The 18,754-nt window shown below is 42.9% G+C and overlaps 2 long non-coding RNA genes across 5 annotated transcripts in view; one reads left to right on the top strand and one right to left on the bottom strand.

The window, feature by feature from the left end:
* The window catches only part of LOC108594056 (uncharacterized), a 533,185-nt gene that overhangs the window by 31,250 nt on the left and 483,181 nt on the right, over positions 1-18,754 (bottom strand). The gene's annotated exons all lie outside the window — the stretch shown is intronic.
* LOC144578479 (uncharacterized) lies at positions 5,853-16,261 on the top strand. Its single transcript, XR_013524329.1, has 4 exons — positions 5,853-5,917; positions 11,231-11,336; positions 14,301-14,467; positions 16,063-16,261. It is a non-coding gene; the product is annotated as an uncharacterized LOC144578479 (long non-coding RNA).

Here is an 18,754-nt window from a genome sequence, read left to right as displayed (position 1 = left end):
TTCCCTTTTTTTTTTTTTTTTTTTTTTTTTTTTTTTTTTTTGACATCTTAAAGGAAGATAGAGGGAGCAGCACAGATTCTCTGACATCATCTCTCAGAGAGTTTGACTTAACGATGATGTGTTGAACTAGGAGAGAAGGAGTACACTTTCCCTATCCTAGAAGTTTCATCATCGACCCTCATCCGCTCTACAATGGGATTTGGAACCAGAGTTTCCAGTCCAGGGGGAGCTCCTGTTTCTATGTATTTCTTGATAAAATACATTTATCCCTGTACTTGGCCTCAAAGACTGTAATTTTTCTAGGGATACCAATAAGGTCTCTCAATATCTCTTCTAATATGAGCAATTCATTCCACGCGATCACAAAGACTTACTTTGCGGATTATGAACTCACATGCATCCAGACAGCAGACAGATAGCAAAAGTAAGTTGGGAAGAAGGGTGGAGACTGGGGAACTGGAACAGGCACATCCCTTTCAAAGTGGGGAGGTTCACTGCTTTTCAGTTCTAACTTGTTGTTGGCATGCAGAAATGTGTGCCTCATGTTTCCAGAGGAATCACAAATCCAGATAACAAGTGAAGCCTGACTCTTATTTGGTGCTGGTGACTAATTAAAAAATAGATACACTTTCAGCTACAAGCAATGCAGATCTGTGATTTCCCCCATCCCAACCCCTGGTTTGAGATTTCTGCTTTGGTTCTCCCAGAAACAACAATCAAATGCAGAGACAGAAAAAAAAATTTCAGAAGGAGCAGGATTGGAAAACAATGCAAAGATGAAAAGATTACAGAAGCAACAACTTTTAGATACCAAATGATCAGTGCATGTGCAAATTCTAAACAGATGTCGCTGATCTGGTGAAGTTCCAGCCTATAGGACATTCCCCCGCTGGCCCCGAGTAGTCTTTATAATATGCAAACTCTTGTTTATTTGAATTCTGGGTTAGACTAGAGGGGCAGTCACCTCAAGAAGGGGGAGTCTTCAGGAAGGTGGGTATTCTTAGGGTATTCTCAAGGGTAGACATCCTAAGAGATTAAAAAAGATCGAATTTCCAAGGTATACTCATACTAATCAGTTGAAATGTAACCATGGCACTTGTAATAAATCGCTTCAGTTCACCGAGTACGCATGTACAAATGTTAGGATAAGCAATTTATAGACATCGTCTTGTTTCGTTTACACAACAAACCAAATAGGTACTATAACTATCCCTTTTCTACAGATGGGAAAACAGGCTCAGAGAGGGTAAGTGGTTTTCCTGCAGCTCACAGATGATAACACCTGAATTTTGTTAGAAAATGAGCTCTCTCAATCTTTGTGTTATTCTTTGTCTCCCTTGAGGACACCTAGCAGGAAGTTCAACATAATGTTGAAGTGATTTTCCCCTCCCACTTCCAAAGATTCCCAGAGTGGGCTTAAAAGTAAGAGAACAGATGGTTGTTGTTGGTGGTGGTGGTGTATCAATTTCCTTCAAATGTATATCTGGAATATACAAAAACAAACTAGGATGAGCAGAAAAAATCAGCATTTCTAAAAAAGAAGAGACTCTGTAGCTTTCAAGAGTCTTTTATTAGCTTTTATTATCATTTTGTGTACTCTGGGACCATATGGATAATATCTGTTGGCCTAAGATTGGTAGGATAAGGAGAGGAGACCACAAAATAATTTAAGAGAGTAAAGGGTAGACACTGAGAGGGAGAGCATGACCTGGACAGTGAATTGCTCATGCTGGTTGTTGAGATGTTTATTTATATTTAATTATTTTTTTAAGTATCACTCTATCACCCAGGCTGGAATGCAGTGGTAAGATCTTGGCTCACTGCAACCTCTGCCTCCTGGGTTCAAGAGATTCTCCCGCCTCAGCCTCCTGAGTAGCTGGGACTACAGGCACCCACCACCGTGCCCAGCTAATTTTTTTTGTATTTTTGGTAGAGATGGAGTTTTGCCATGTTGGCCAGGCTGATTTTGAACTCCTGACCTCAAGTGATCTGCCTGCCTTGGCTCCTAAAGTTCTGGGCTTACAGGCATGAGCCACCACACCCAGCCTGTTGAGATGTTTAAAAACAACTTTATTAAGATATACTTCACATATCACACAATTTGCACATTTAAAGGATACAATTCAACATTTTTAGTATTTTTGCAGACATGTATAACCTACCCCACAGTGAATTTTAGAACATTTTTGTCATCTGTAAGAAGCCCTGTACCCTCTAGCTTTCATCTCCATATTCCCCATCCCTTTTCTCAAATCTCCAGAAAAAGCTCTAGACCTGGATACGCCTGGGATTTCCAGAGCTGTAAGCCAGAAGTCCTCTGCCAGTTCATTTTTCAGACGCAACATCTCCAATCAAATACTCAAGTCTTTGCCCCCTTTTTTTCTTACGCCTACCTTTCTGATAACTTAGCATTTCCAGTACTGACTTTAGAGATGGGTTGGATTTATGAACAGTTACCCCCAATATTGCTCAAGAGGTCGCTATGTTTAGAGTGGGTCTAAATTCAGAAACTAGTACCCAGGTCTTTCTCCAAGCACCATCAAAGGTAGTTCTTCTGTGTGCATCTTCACAACCTTTTTCTCTATTTTCTGCATTATCTTGAAGAGCCCACAACATTGTGAAATTATAGGATATAAGTGAGTTTTGTTCAAAGCAATGGTGGGAAGTGGTTATTCTTAAATGATGTCTACTATTAAGGACCTACAAGTGAATCGAAGGTGCTAGGCATTGTGAGTTGCACAAAAAGATTTTAGACTAGTTTAGGGGAGATAGAATATTAATTGTGATTGGAAGGAACATGGCATGGGAATACAGCATTTTTTTCAGAACCAAACTACTTTGGATCAAATCCTAATCCCATTACTTACCAACTGCACAGCATTGGGCAAGGTAACTAAGCTTCTCTGAGTCTCAGTTCCCTTACCAATAAAATAGAAATAATGTCACTGTATTAGTCTGTTTTCATGCTGCTGATAAACACATACCAGAGACTGGGAAGAAAAAGAGGTTTTAATGGACATAGTGTTCCACATGGCTGGGGAGGCCTCACAATCATGGTGGAAGGCAAGGAGGAGCAAGTCACATCTTACATGGATGGTGGCAGGCAAAGAGAGAATGTACCAGCAGGAGAAATGCCAGATGCTTATAAAACCGTCAGATCTTGTGAGAACTCACTCACTATCATGAAGAAGGTATGGGGGAAACCACCCCATGATTCAGTTATCTTCACCTGGCCCTGCCCTTGACATGTGGGGATTACTGCAATTCAAGGTGAGATTTGCACGGGGACACAGCCAAACCATATCAGTCACCTAGTCTATGTGGTGTTTCAAGATTAAAATAGGTGAGATTGACAACCACCATAACAATTATTACTTCTACTACTGCCACCACCACTACCACCACCATTTAAGTGAGCATTTATTGGTCAAGATGTTATAAGTCACTTCATATGTATTATCTCTCTAACCCATCCAACAACCTAGAAACGCATACAAGATACAATCCTCCCTCCATAGATGTAAAAAAAACTGGCTCAGACAAGTTAAATGACTTGCCCCAAACCATACAGCTGGTGAGTGGTGGAATTAAGTATTAAAACCAGACTTGGTCACAAACATAACATCACGTCACAATTAATTGCTACTAGAACAGTAAAAGGAAGAATCCAGAACATGAAAAGAGACTTTTTTTTTTTCATTCAAAAGCTAGAAATCCATCTTTTAAAAGTCAGGCAAACACTTAAATTTAAAATAGGCAGTTTCACATTTTGATGGCTGTGTTTAAAACTAGGCAATATCAAGTACATGGTTTAAATGCCAGTCGATAAGGACGAGAGACTATGTCTAGACAGCTGGTACACCAGCTCCAACACATCGCCTGTGTTCACCCATCTGCCCCACAGGCCGAGATGAATTTTTAGGAAGAGATGCTATTCAATCACTCTGTAAAGGGGCTTCCGGAACATAACCTGCCCTTCCTGGAACTATCTTGTGACATCCCCGGCAGAGAAACTCTGTCCTCTGTTCAGCAACAAACCTTGGGATCTGCCCAGTTTCTTGTCCTTGGGTTCTTGCAATGTCACCATAATTTGAATTTTTATAAATCAAATCCTATTTCAAATGCAATTGAAGAACTTGCACTTTAAAAAAAATCCTGTCTTGAATCCTCAAGAAAATGGAAGACTGACGTTGAACTGAATAGCTAATCCTAAAATTATCCATTTGCAAATTCGGAATTTGGTTCCCAACCTTGTGAAAATAACCTTTAAACTTCGAAACCAATTTGAAATTCAAGTTTGTGGCTCGGTCTTCTGGGCACTCCTTATCACCTTAGCTGATAAGCATTTAAATATATTCATTAACAAAAATAATTGTTGTCACAGTTAACTACATTAGCACCTTTTAATTGAATTAGAAATTAGATGGGGGTCATGAATATTTCACTAGGACTCACTGCCAGCCTTCCCAATTTCCATCTTAAAAAAAAATACTGCCACGTAGCATAAACAGGTAAATTCGCAATGTTCATGTTCCTGCCTTTTCTTATAGTTTTGCCACAAAAATCATCCTGGTGTCAAAAATGAATCAAAATCAAATTTTTAACTTTCATGCTGCTCTTCTGTGCTTCCTGACATGATGCAAGGAGTTTTCTGTCCTTAGGAAATTTTATATAAATATTGACTAAACAGAATCCAGAAACCATCAATCCTATTGCATGCTGAGAAGGCTAGGGCTTTTGAGGTAGAGTCCAGAGTTCTGGAACTGGGAAACTCAGTGGGAGGCCTGCTCTGCACATTGAAGGATGTTCAGCAGCATCCCTGGCCTCTACCCCCTAGATGCTAGTAGCATATATGACACACTGCATCCCCTGTGTGACAATTAAAATTGTCTCCAGATAATATTTGTTTGCTTGTCTATTTGTTTGCTTGAGATGAAATCTTGCTCTGTCACCCAGGCTGGAGTACAGTGGTGTGATTTTGCCTCCCTGTAGCCTCCACCTTTGGGGTTCAGGTGATTCTTCTACCTTAGCCTCCCAAGTGGTTGGGATTACAGGCATGCACTACTACATCCAGCTAATTTTTGTATTTTTTTTAGTAGAGAAGGGGTTTCACCATGTTGGCCAGGCTGGTCTTGAACTCCTGACCTCAAGTGATCCTCACCTTGTCCTCCCAAGTGCTGGGATTACAGGCATGAACCACCACACCTGGTCATGTCCCCAGATATTTGGGTGTCCATATCATATCCCACCCTTGGGGGAATAGTTTGCTCCCCAGCTGGGAGCCACTAAGACAATGATATAGATTCAATTACTAGCCCTGCCTCTTTTGTTTGTTTTTTTGTTTCTTTGAGATGGAGTTTCACTCTTGCTGCCCAGGCTGGAGTGCAGTGGTGCAATCTCAGCTCACCACAACCTCTGCCTCTCAGGTTCAAGTGATTCTCCTCCCTCAGCCTCCCAAGTAGCAGGGATTACAGGTGCCCGCCACCATGCCCAGCTAATTTTTGTATTTTTAGTATAGACAGGGTGTCTCCACATTGGTCAGGTTGGTCTCGAACTCCCAACCTCAGGTGATCCGCCTGCCTCAACCTCCCCAAGTGCTGGGATTATAGAGGTAAGCCACTGCACCTGGCTCTCCCTGCCTCTTGTGTTTGACCCTTCTCTGAGCCTCAGTTTTGTTCTGTATATGTGAAATAGAGGCAATCATAACTACCTCACTGGGTTGCTAAGAGACTTAAATAATACCGAGTAAATAAAAGGCATAGCTGAGGGTGTGTTCTTAATATCTGATGATGTAATAATCATAGTAATAGTAACAGAAGCAGCAGCATCACTAGCAGAACTTGCATCACAACATAAGGGAAGGGGAGGAAAGAATGAGCTGCTCCTCTTCTGTTTATGCTCCACTCCACTCATGGAAGTAAGTGCCCCTGTTATTGGGCTGAACCACATTAACCCTCCCCGCTGGAAGAAAGACCCAAGAGGACCCTTCAAAGGCAGCAGTAGCCCTTCATCCCTGCATCTTTAAGCTAGTTTGATTCACCCTGCATGCCACATGTGCAGTGGATGGGTCAAAAAAGCCCCAGATATGTCCCCAGTGGAGACGTTTGAGATAGCACAGTGAGGTTTAAAAAAAGAAATTGGATTTGGAGTCTAAGGGACCTAAATTCCAAACCTGGCTTCTGATTCTGGAAAATGTTGGGCAAGTTCCTTAATCTCTGTGAGCCTCAGTTTCCTCAGCTTTAAAATAGAGTCAATGGGCCGGGTGTGGTGGCTCATGCCTATAATCCTAGCACTTCGGGAGGCTGAGGCGGGTGGATCACAAGGTCAGGAGTTTGAGACTAGCCTGGCCAAGATGGTGAAACACCATTTCTACCAAAAAGACAAAAATAAGCCTGGCTTGGTGGCGGACACTTATAATCCCAGCTACTGGGGAGGCTGGGGCAGGAGAATTGGTTAAACCCAGAAGACTGAGGTTGCAGTGAGCCAAGATCACACCACTGCACTCCAGCCTGAGTGACAGAGCAAGACTCCATCTCAACAACAACAAAATAGAGTCAATGAAAATTCTCTCATAGACTGGTTGTAAGAACTAAATGTGGTAATACATGCAGAAAGCCCAGTGTGGTGATTGATACACAGTAAGTGCTGTTATCTGTAGTAATTATCACTTTTATGACAAAGAATATCACAGTGCTGGCCCAGCACTGTGGCCCACACCTGTAATCCCAGCACTTTGCAAGGCTGAGGTGGGTGGATCTCTTAAGGCCAGGAGTTCAAGACCAGCCTGGCCAACATGGCAAAAACTCATCTCTACTAAAAATACAAAATATTAGCCAGGCATAATGGCATGTGCCTGTAATCCCAGCTACTTGCTTGAACCCAGGAGGTGGAGGTTGCAGTGAGATGAGATTGTGCCATTGCACTCCAGCCTGGACAACAGAGCAAGATTCTTTCTGCAAAAAAAAAAAAAGGAAAGAATATCATGTTTTACAGCAAGGTTTCTCCACCGTGGTGCTATGTACATTGTGGGCTGGATAATTCTCTGCTGTGGGAAGCTGCCCTATGCATCCTAGGATGTCAGCAGCATCACTTGCTAATGAGATCCCAGTAGCACTTCTCCACAGCTGCGACAACCAAAAATGTCTCCAGACATTTCTAAATGTCCCACAGAGACAAAACTGCCCCTCCTCCTTTGAGGAATACTGCTCTACAGAAAGTGGATTCCCTTTCTAGTCTAACTGGTCACTGTATCCCGGAAGGATGCCACCTCTTCTGGGAAGATTCCCTGCCTTCCTTATGCAGAATTCACAGTTCTCTTCATTGCCTCATAAGTGTTTGTTTGCTCATCTCTGTGGTCTGCCAGACTGGGAGACTCACAAGGGCCAGCTCCATTCAGATCTGCATCACTTGGCACAGAGTGAAGGGTAGTGAACAGAGCAAGGAAGACAAGGAAATAAGAGAGGACACAAACAGATGGAAAAACATTCCATGCCCATGGTTAGGAAGAATCAAAATTGTGAAAATGGGCCACGCTGCCCAAAGTAATTTATAGATTCAGTACTATCACCATCAAGCCACCACTGACCTTCTTAACAGAACTGGAAAAAGCCACTTTAAACTCCATAGGAAACCAAAAGAAAGCCTGCATAGCCAAGAGAATCCTAAGCAAAAAGAACAAAGCTAGAGGCATCATGTTACCTGACTTCAAACTATACTACAAGGCTACAGTAATCAAAACAGCATAGTACTGGTACCAAATCAGAGATATAGACCAATAAAACAGAACAGAGGCCTCAGAAGCAACACCACACATCTACAACAATCTGATCTTTGACAAACTGGGCAAAAACAAGCAATGGGGAAAGGATTCCCTGTTAATAAATGGTGTTGGGAAAACTGGCTAGCCATGTGCAGAAAACAGAAACTGGACCCCTTCCTGACACCTTACACTAAAATTAATTCCAGATGGATTAAAGACTTAAACATAAGACCTAACACCATAAAAACCCTAGAGGAAACCTAGGCAATACCATTTAGGACATAGGCATAGTCAAGGACTTCATGACTAAAACACCAAAAGCATTGGCAACAAAAGCCAAAACAGACAAATGCGATCTAGTTAAGCTTAAGAGCTTCTGCACAGCAAAAGAAACAATCAGTAGAGTGAACTGGCAACCAACAAAATGGGAAAAAAAATTTGCAATCTACTCATCTGACAAAGGGCTAATATCCACAATCTACAAAGAACTCAAACAGATTTACAAGGAAAACAAACAAACAAACCCATTCAAAAGTGGGCAAAGGATATGAACAGACACTTTTAAAAGAAGACATATATGAGGCCAAGAAACAAATAAAAGAATGCTCATCATCACTGGTCATTAGAGAGATGCAAATCAAAACCACATTGAGATACCATCTCACATCAGTTGGAATGGTGATCATTAAAAAATCTGGAAACAACAGATGCTGGAGAGGATGTGGAGAAATAGTAACACTTTTACACTGCTGGTGGGAGTGCAAATTAGTTCAACCATTGTGGAAGACAGTGTGGCGATTCCTGCAGGAACTGGAAATAGAAATTCCATTTGACCCAGCAATCCCATTACTGGGTGTATACTCAAAGGATTATAAATCATTCTATTATAAAGAGATATGTACATGTATGTTCACTGTGGCACTGTTTATGATAACAAAAACCTTGAACCAACCCAAATGCCCATCAATAATAGACTGGACCAAGAAAATGTGGTACATATATACCATGGAATACTATGCAGGCATAAAAAATGACAAATGTGTGTCCTTTGTAGAGACATGAATGAATCTAGAAACCATCATTCTTAGCAAACTGACACAAGAACAGAAAACCAAACACTGCATGTTTTCACTCATAGGCAGGTGGTGAACAATGAGAACACTTAGGCACAGGGAAGGGAGCAACATTCCCTGGGTAGGTGGGGGGCGGTGGAGGAGAGGGGAGGGGAGGGACAACAGCAGGGGTGGGGAGGATGCGGAGGGAGAAAACTGGGAGAAATGCCTGATATAGGCGATGGGTGGAGGGGTGGGGTAATGGAGAGAGCAAACCACCACGGCATTAATGTACCTATGCAACAATCCTGCAGGATGCAGGATGTGCACATGTACCCCAGAGCCCAAAGTTCAATTTAAAAAAAATCAAAAAAGGCCAAGCACAGTGGTTCACACCTGTAATCCCAGAACTTTAGGAGGCTGACGCAGGCAGATCACTTGAGGTCAGGAGTTCAAGACCAGCCTGGCCAACATGATGAAACCTCATCTCTACTAAAATTACAAAAGTTAGCCAGGCATGATGGCAGCCACCTGTAGTCCCAGAAACTCAAAGGGCTCAGTTAGGAGAGTTACTTGAACGCAGGAGGCAGAGGTTGCAGTGAACTGAGATCACACCTGGGTGACAGAGTGAGACCCTGCCTGTGTCAAAAAATAGTGATAATAATTAATTAATAAATAATAAATGTTGGCATGGATGTGATGAAAAGGGAACTCTTTTACACTGCTGGTGGGAATGTAAACTGGCACAACTACTGTAGAAGATGGTATGGAGATTCCTTAAAGAACTAAAAGTGGAACTACCATTCCATCCTGCAATCCCACTTCTGAGTACCCAAAGAAAAGAAGTCATATGAAAAAGACACACACACACACACACACACACACACACACGCATGCACGTCAATAGCGTCACAATTTGCAATTGCAGAAACATGAAACCAACCTAGATACCCACCAACCAACCAGGGGATAAAGACAATGTGGTACATATCCACCATGGAATACTACTCAACCATAAAAAGGAATGAAACGATGGCCTTTGCCGCAAGTTTGACGGATTTGGAAGCCATTATTATAAGTGAAATAACTCAGGAATCACGTATCATCTGTTCTCACTTATAAATGGGAGTTAAGCTATGAGGATGCAAAGGCATATGAATTATCAGAAATTTCAGGATTCAGAAAGAAGGGTGAAGGTGGTGAGGGATCAAAAACCACATATTGAGTACAGTGTACACTGCTAGGGTGATGGGTGCATCAAACCCTCAGAAATCACCACGAAAGAACTTACCCATGTAACAAAGAACCACCTGTTCCCCAAAAACTATTGAAATAAAAATGTTTTTAAAATTAAACAAACAAATCGTTATTTTCTGAGCACCTACTATACATCAAGGATAACACCTAAACTGCTTGCAAGCACAATTTCCTTCAATCTTCTCAATGGGTTGCTCATGTATGTATTATTGTGCCCATTTTACTGATGAATAACTGAGGCTTAGAGAGAAGAGACTCAGTTAGAGACACATGGCAAGTATTCTAATGGACTTAAGATTTGAACTCACCTTCTTCCCAGGCTGTGCTGCACCCTAGAGTTCTCCCATCTGCCAAGGGCTTTATCAGATGCATTCCTTGTCCCATGGATGAGATCAGGCTGGGCACGGTGGCTCACACCTATAATCCCAGCACTTTGGGAGGCCAAGGCAGCTGGATCACCTGAGGTCAGGAGTTTGTGGTCAGCCTGGCCAACATGTGAAACCCCATCTCTACTAAAAATACAAAAATTAGTTGGATGTGGTGGTGTGCGCCTGTAGCCCCAGCTACTCAGTAGGCTGAGGCTGGAGAATCATTTGAACCTGGGACGTGGAAGTGGCAGTGAGTGGAGACTGCACCACTGCACTCCAGTCTGGGCAACAGAGCGAGACTCCAAAAGAAAAAAAAAAGAAAAAACCAGACAGAGAGATCAGAAAATTGGGGTGGATTGCCCAAGGTCAGGAAACGAGCTGACCAGCTTGAAGAAACAATCCATTCTAGATCCAAAGAGGAGGCACCACACATTTTTTTACTTTTACTGAAAAGGTCATATTGGAGGCAGCAAGACCCACAGTGACATCTTTTGACAATTTCTGAAAGTTCCACCTGCAGTTTGGGGGCAAAGTTGAAGCCAAGGCCTACATTGCCCCGGTCCCCCTCTCCACCTCTAGCTCAAACACCAGCTGGCCCTTAGCTCCTAGAGCATTAGCCTGCAGGGGTAGCAGATCCTCGTGCATGGAGGCGGCATCTCCCTTCCTAGACTAGACCACTCCCCGGTGCAGCTGCTTCTTGTTATTTCTGAGATTCTGAGAAATACGTTAAATAGGCTAAGGGAGACAGACAAAGTGGACAGCAGACTCCAAAAGGTTAATATCTTCCTTTTCAGATGGCTCCCACAGTTGCCATGGATATCTCCTACAGGAGGCTTTGCAAGTTCCACATGAAGGGGCTGAAATTAATAAACTCCTTTGAACTCAGAGGAAACAAACCAGGTGGGGCTAAAAATGCTGCAGCCTGTTTATAATCATCTTAGACAGGGGGCCTAGATGTGCAGGTGTGTGTGCAAAGGTGTTTGGGTGTCTGTTGGTATGTGTTTCAGTCACACACATGCAACTGTATGTGTGCCTTTGGTTTTTCTGTCTATACACACGAAAGAGGGTCAGAAAAAGACTAGACTGTCTGCATATCCCAAAGGGCAAAAATTGATTTGATAGTTTCCCCAACCAGGCAGCAATATATTCAAGGTCAAGGGCTGTTTTTATTTGTCTCTGCAATCCCATTAGCACCTAGCCCAGTGCCTTGTAGATGTTCAGCTACTGTTTATTTAACAGTTTCATCTGTTCATTCAACACATAATTTTGAGGGGCTGGTACTGTGCTATGCACTGAGGTTATTACCACAGGAAACAAGACAGAGACTCTTTCTTCATGGAGCTTAGGGGCATGAGACAGGTGGATGAATGGGTTGAAGGGTAAATTCCCAAATGAAAAGTCATATAAATGCCTTCCCTGTGGTTTATGTGTGCCTATGTGTGTGTGTACGTGCACACAGGTGTTTATAAACAGACAAAAGAATCACCTGAAAACTGAAGTGTCAGTGAGAAAAAGCATCTGTGCATAAAAAATAAAGAACATAGGGTGGGCGCAGTGGCTCATGCCTGTAATCCCAGCACTTTGGGAGGCTGAGGTGAGCAGATCACCTGAGGTCAGTAGTTCAAAACCAGCCTGGCCAACATGGTAAACCCTGCCTCTACTAAAAATACAAAAACTAACCAGGTGTGTGGCGGGTACCTGCAATCCCAGCTACTCAGGAGACTGAGGCAGGAGAATTGCTTGAACCTGGGAGGTGGAGGTTACAGGGAGCAGAGATCATGCCACTGCACTCTAGCCTGGGCGACAGAACAAGACTCCACCTCAAAACAAAACAAAATAAAGGATAGGGACTCTGGAGTGAACAAGTCCTGCCTCCGTTGCTAATCAGCTACACCTGCTTCGCCAACCAGAGCCTCAGTTTACTCACATTGAATATTGTGGCATACCTACCATGTGCCAGGTACTTTCCAGGTCCTGAGATATAGCAAGGAGCAGAGTGGACATCAAAATCCACCTTCATGGAGTAATGGTTCTAAAACTCCGTGAGTGCCAGAATGGCAAGAGGCTCCAAGATGGCCCAGGGAAGCAGGGGAGGTGTCTGAAGGAAGTGACTCTTCAACAGAGACATGAAGGATGCATAGGAGTTGGCCAAGGGACAGGTAGAGGGGAAAGGGTCCCAGGCAGAAGAAATAGTGTGCACAGAGGTCTTGAGGCAAGAGGGATTGTGGCATGTTTGAAAAGCTGGAGGAAATTGAATACGGCAGCAGCAATGTGTGTAAAGGTGAGGAAAGGGTGTAGGGATGGGTGTACTTATGTGTCCATGCATGCATGTGTCTCTGTGTGTATGTGTTTCTAGGCATGTGAGTATGAGCATGTATCTGAACAAGTGTGTGCATGTGTATCCAGGTATGTATATACATATATGGTATGGTGTCTGCATAAGTGTGTCTGTCTCTTTGTTTTTAAGCATAGTGTGTGTCTCCATGTATGAGTCTGTGTGTGCATGTATTCCCATGCATGTGTGTGCATGCCTATATGTACATGTGTGTCTAAGCATATGAATGTTTACGCATGTTTCTGAATGAGTGTGAGTCTGTGTGTGTGCCCAGGCATATGAGTGTGGGTGAGTACACCTCCTTACAAAGAAGTTTGCAGATACTATGACCAGAAAGCCACAGATAAAGGAATAAGACTTCCTAGGGGAGTTCTGTAACCACACAGCAAAATCAATATTCTAACCAAATTGCTTCTATAGATAATGTATCATGTGAGAAAGGTTTTAATTAAACTGTGGCCTCTAAGAAGGTTCAGATAGAGCTCAAAGAATCACAGATCTCACTGTTCTGCTCAGACAGAGCTCAGGGTAGACGGGGAAGAAACTGGTATTATCCAACAGGCAGCCCTCTCATTCCCTGTCCTCTTCTGTGGCTGTCATTCTTATCTGCCTTGTTAGAAACTCATTTTTAAAAAAGACTGGGCATGGTGGTTCACGCCTATAATCCCAGCACCTTGGAAGGCCAAGGCAGGTGAATCACCTGAGGTCATGAGTTCAAGACCAGCCTGACCAACATGGTGAAACCTTGTCTCTACTAAAAATACAAAAATTAGCTGGGCATGGTGGCAGGCACCTGTAGTCATAGCTACTCAGGAGGCTGAGGCAGGAGAATTGCTTGAACCTGGGAGGCAGAGGTTGCAGTGAGCCGAGACTGTGCCACTGCACTCCAGCCTGGGCTACAGAGAGACTCTGTCTTAAAAAAAAAAAAAAAAAAGAGTATATTTAGGAAATGCTGTTCATGAATTTTCCAGAAAACTATGCAAACATATTGGTAGTCAAAGAAATGCAGACGAAAACAAATCATATTTTTTGCATAAAAGAGTTAAAAAATAGATTTTAAAATAATAATATTTACTTGCAGTAAGGGTACAGTATGTCAGGCACATTGGTGATAGAAGTGTAGATTGGTTCATATTTTCTGAAGGATATTCAGGATATCAGAACCACAGTATCTGAAACTTTAGATATACCTTTGGATTCAGCATTTCTGCTTCTAGGAATTTCGCCAAAGAAAATAATCACTCAAATGGGGCAGGTTAAGTGTAAAAAGTTGCTCATATAAGATGAAATTCTTTTTATGATGGTGTGATCTTTTCCATAATTGGCCTCTAAAGGCTGAGAGGAAAAGGTAATAAGCATTCCACATTTTAAGGATAGTAACCATCAATATTTGGCCAGGCTTCTCCCTGAAAGGTTAGGTTTGAAGAAGAGGTGTGCTGGTAATTGTTTAACAATCAACTACCGGGTGGAGGTGGAGATGGGGTGTCGTCATATGATACGAACTTTCATAGTGTAAATATTCCCACCAGGGCTGATTTTGAGGTTCCAATGTGCCCTTGTGAATGCGGATTTTGGAAGAGATACTAACAATAGGGCCCCACAAGGCAGTATGAGCAGCTTCAGCATACGATGGGATAGAGGAGCCACTTCCGCTGAACCCACGCTGATCCCTTGCTCTGCCTGTTCCTCAGAACATGTAAGTCAGGGAGGGAGAGTGAAGTCATCCTTTGGAGAGGCGCGACGTTGGTGCAGAGAGATTCTCCCTACTTCCTTCTACTTCCCCCGAGGTTCTACTCCTTGTGGCAAAATGAGAGCAGCACAAAGAAAATTGCTCACTAATTTTGGAGGCATTTATAAAAAGGGGCTGCCAGTCCCTCTCTCTGTGCTTGCTGACCAGTTTAGTGCTTCCTGAACTAAATAAGAAAGCATCGAGACACAATAATACTGCAGATTGACCACAGGGATGAGAGGAGACAAGTTCCACTTGGTTCTCTCCAGTCCCAGCTTTGCAAGTAGAATGGATGATGGATGAGGGGAAGGGGCACTTTAAGTAGCATGTGAAATTGACATTGTCCAGTGACCAAGATGGAATCTTAAAAACCAAGTTCAAACAGAGACCTTTGTTTTTTTATTTTTTATTATACTTTAAGTTCTGGGGTACCTATGCAGAATGTGCAGGTTACATAGGTACACACATGCCATGGTGGTTTGCTGCATCCATCACCCCGTCATCTATTTCTCCTAATGCTATCCCTCCCCTAGGTCCCCAACCCCTGACAGGCCCCAGTGAGTGATGTTCCCCTCCCTGTGTCCATGTGTTCTCACTGTTCAGCACCCACTTAGGAGAACATGTGGTGTTTGGTTTTCTGTTCTTGTGTCAGTTTGCTGAGAATGATGGTTTCCAGCTTTATCCACGTCCCTGCAAGGGACATGAACACATCCTTTTTTATGGCTGCATAGTATTCCATGGTGTGTAAGTGCCACCTTTTCTTTATCCAGTCTATCACTGATGGGCATTTGGATTGGTTCCAAGTTTTTGCTATTGTGAACAGTGCTGTAATAAACATATGAGTGCATGTGTCTTTATAACAGCATGATTTATAATCCTTCGGATATATACCCTTTAACGGGATTGCTGGGTCAAATGGTATTTCTAGTTCTAGATTCTTGAGGAATCGCCACACTGTCTTCCACAATGGTTGAACTAATTTACACTCCATCAACAGCGTAAAAGCGTTGCTAATTCTCCACATCCTCTCCAGCACCCAAAAAGACCTTTTAATACTAGGATGTATCTGTCTGAACTCAGCTAGCGATCTCCTTGAGGAAGCCTGCTAGGTAACAGGATAGGAAAAATTTGAAAGGGTAGAGGTCATAGCAGCGATTGGAAAAGTATATATTTTTCTGGTTTTACCTCAATGACTTAAGGCTTACCAATCAAATTGGTCACACTTTTGAAATAACCTAAGTATGCAACAAGCAGGAATTCAGCATAATACAGTACATCCATTTATTCAGACAGCACGCAGGCGTTCAAAGGTGTTAATACCCATTGTGTGTGTGTGTGTGTGTGTGTGTGTGTGTGTGTGTGTGATCTGTACCTTAATTCAAGTACCACACAATAATCACTGATATATGCTTCTTTAAAATTTTTAAAACTTAAATTTTATATTCTCATTTTAACTAGTAGTTAATAACTCTGTGAATTAAAAACACCTCTTTTCCTTGTGTCTGCTCTGATATGACCAACGTTGTAGAATCCAAAGTCACAGTATATTCTTTCTATCACAGCTACTACCATAAAAAGATGACCACAATAAACAGGAGAGATGACTGCAGTAAATAGTTGTGTGGAAATAAAAAGTGACTTACAAATATGTACAATATAACCTTGCTTTTGTAATGGAATATGAAAGTGTTTGACGGTATGTATAGGAAAACATCTGGAAACGTACATATCAAAATGTCAAGAGTAGTTGCTCTGGGTGGGGTATAGTATATAGACCTTTATTTAATCATTTGCCCAACTTTCCATTCTTCAGTTAATATTTATTAAGTTCTCACTATGTATTGGAGACACTCTGCTAGCCGCCCATACTTTCCTGTTTTACCTAGCAGTGTACGCTACAGATTTTTAACTCTATAATTAACATGCATTTTTAAAAAGTGAGGACAGGAAAAGAGAGCACTTCTATCTTGTTGAAAAAACTAAGTACTCAGCCCATAGTACTTAGAACTCAGTGGGTACTTAGCAATGGTGGCCATGATTGCATCATTCTGTGAATTTTGGCTCTTCCTCTGCTATAGTTTCTAGAGCAATTGCCATAACAACAACAGTGATGATAGGAAGTACTGATATAGTATTTATTACAGACCAGGGTGGGGTTCTGAATACTGATTATTTTTGTTTTGGTTTGGTTTTTTGGGTTTTGAGATGGAGTCTCCTTCTGTGGCTCAGGCTAGAGTGCAGTGGTGTGATCTCAGCTCACTGTCACCTCTGCCTCCGAGGTTCAAGCGATTTTACTCCCTCAGCCTCCCAAGTAGCTGGGACTACAGGTGCCTGCCACCACACCTGGCTAATTTTTTTGTATTTTTAGTAGAGACGGGGTTTCATCAGGCTGGCTTGATCTCCTAAACTCATGATCCGCCCGCCTCGGCCTCCCAAAGTGCTGGGATTACAGGCGTGAGCCACCACGCCTGGCCCCTGAATACTGATTTGGTTCTCACAATAACTCTATGAGGTAACCATCATTCCTGTTTTACACATCAGGAAACTGAGGCAGAAACACAGTTCCTGCAGCAATAGGTCTTCTCCCTCCATAACTGCAACCTGGCCTGAGACTCAGGGCAATGTCTTCACCCTACCCTGTCCCTGAAACTGCTCTGATAGGAACTATCAAACTACACACACATGCACACACCTACATATAGATTGGGTTGGGCCTGGCCCGGGCTATTGTGGGTGACTCGGGCGGTCAGAGGAAAAGGCAATGTAATGCAGACAAATGTGAGATAATAAGTCTGAAGCCAATGAACCGAAGGAGAGGGAGAGCACATACTAAATAAAAAGCCATGAGTCCCTGCAGCCTGGAAAGGGATTTAGAGGTTACTGTTAAAAAAAAAAGAAAGAAAGAAACCCTCCTTGAAATTATCAGCACTTTGTACTATTAGAGCACACTTGGGAGTTAAGGGGTCCCTGTATCCATGCCTGTGGCATCTCCCTCCACTGACACAAGCCAGGAGGGAGTGGGTCTGGTCACTCCATCTGCTGGGGTCAGGCTGGGAACAGGAGAGCTGTTTCTGAGCCTCGGTGTATCCACGGTGGACGCATGCTCATTCTGGGTCCCAAGGAAGAGGCCAGCCTGAAACAACAGGAATGTGTACCTACGGACAGCCCAGCAAGAACAGGTGTAGCGTGGGGTAGAATATGAGTTTCAGGATCTCAGAGTAAGGATGTGTATGGAGGCTGGAGAATCTGGGAAGAAAGGAAAAGTACATGCATATTGCAGGTGGTCAGGGTGAACAGGAAGGCTAGTCTTGAACTCCTAACCTCAGGTGATCCACTCGCCTTGATCTCCCAAAGTGCTGGGATTATAGGCATGAGCCACCTCTCCTGGCCAAGAATTACCCTATTTCTTAGTGAGTTTCCACCCACCAACCTCCACCCCTCATCCTACTCCTTGCCTGTAAATTTTCACTTTTCTGATTTTATTTGGAGTTGGACTCAATCTTTCTCCCCTGCTTCAAAACCCTGTTGTAAAGCTTCCCTTGAACAATCTTTCTTGAAAGTCTAATGACATATTTAACAAATGTCATTAATAACGTGTTTTTAATATTCTTTTTTCAGCTCACTGCAGCTTCAACTTCTTGGGCTCAAGTGATTCTCCTGCCTCAGCCTTCTGAGGAGCTGGGATTACAGGCTTGTGTGACCATACCCAACTAATTTTTTTATTTTTAGTAGAGACAGGGTCTCACTATGTTGCCTAGGCTGGTCTTCAAGTCCTGGACTCAAGTGATCCTTACTCCTTGGCCTCTCAAAGTGCTCGGATTACAGACATAAGCCACGGTGCCTAGCCTGTTTTTAATATTCTTAACCGCTGTACATGCCACTCTAACGTCAGACAAAAATAAAACCTATTTGGTGGCTCAGGCATGTAATCCCATCACTTCGGGAGGTAAAGGTGGGTGAGTCATCTAAGGTTGGGAGTTTAAGACCAGCCTGATCAACCTGGAGAAACTCCATCTCTACTAAAAATACAAAATTAGCCAGGCATAGTGGTGCGTGCCTGTAATCCCAGCTACTTGGGAGGCTGAGGCAGGAGAATTGCTTGAGCCCGGGAGTCGGAGGTTGTGGTGAGCCAAGATCATGCCATTGCACTCCAGCCTGGGTAACAAGAGCGAAACTCCAACTGAAAAAAAAAAGAAGGTTTACTTATGGCATTTACTCTAGTAAATGTTGTAAGTCATTGGGGCCAAGCTGCAT

This window comes from Callithrix jacchus, chromosome 12 (genome assembly GCF_049354715.1).
Source record: "Callithrix jacchus isolate 240 chromosome 12, calJac240_pri, whole genome shotgun sequence".
NCBI lineage: Eukaryota > Metazoa > Chordata > Mammalia > Primates > Cebidae > Callithrix > Callithrix jacchus.
This window is presented reverse-complemented; position numbering and strand designations above follow the sequence as displayed.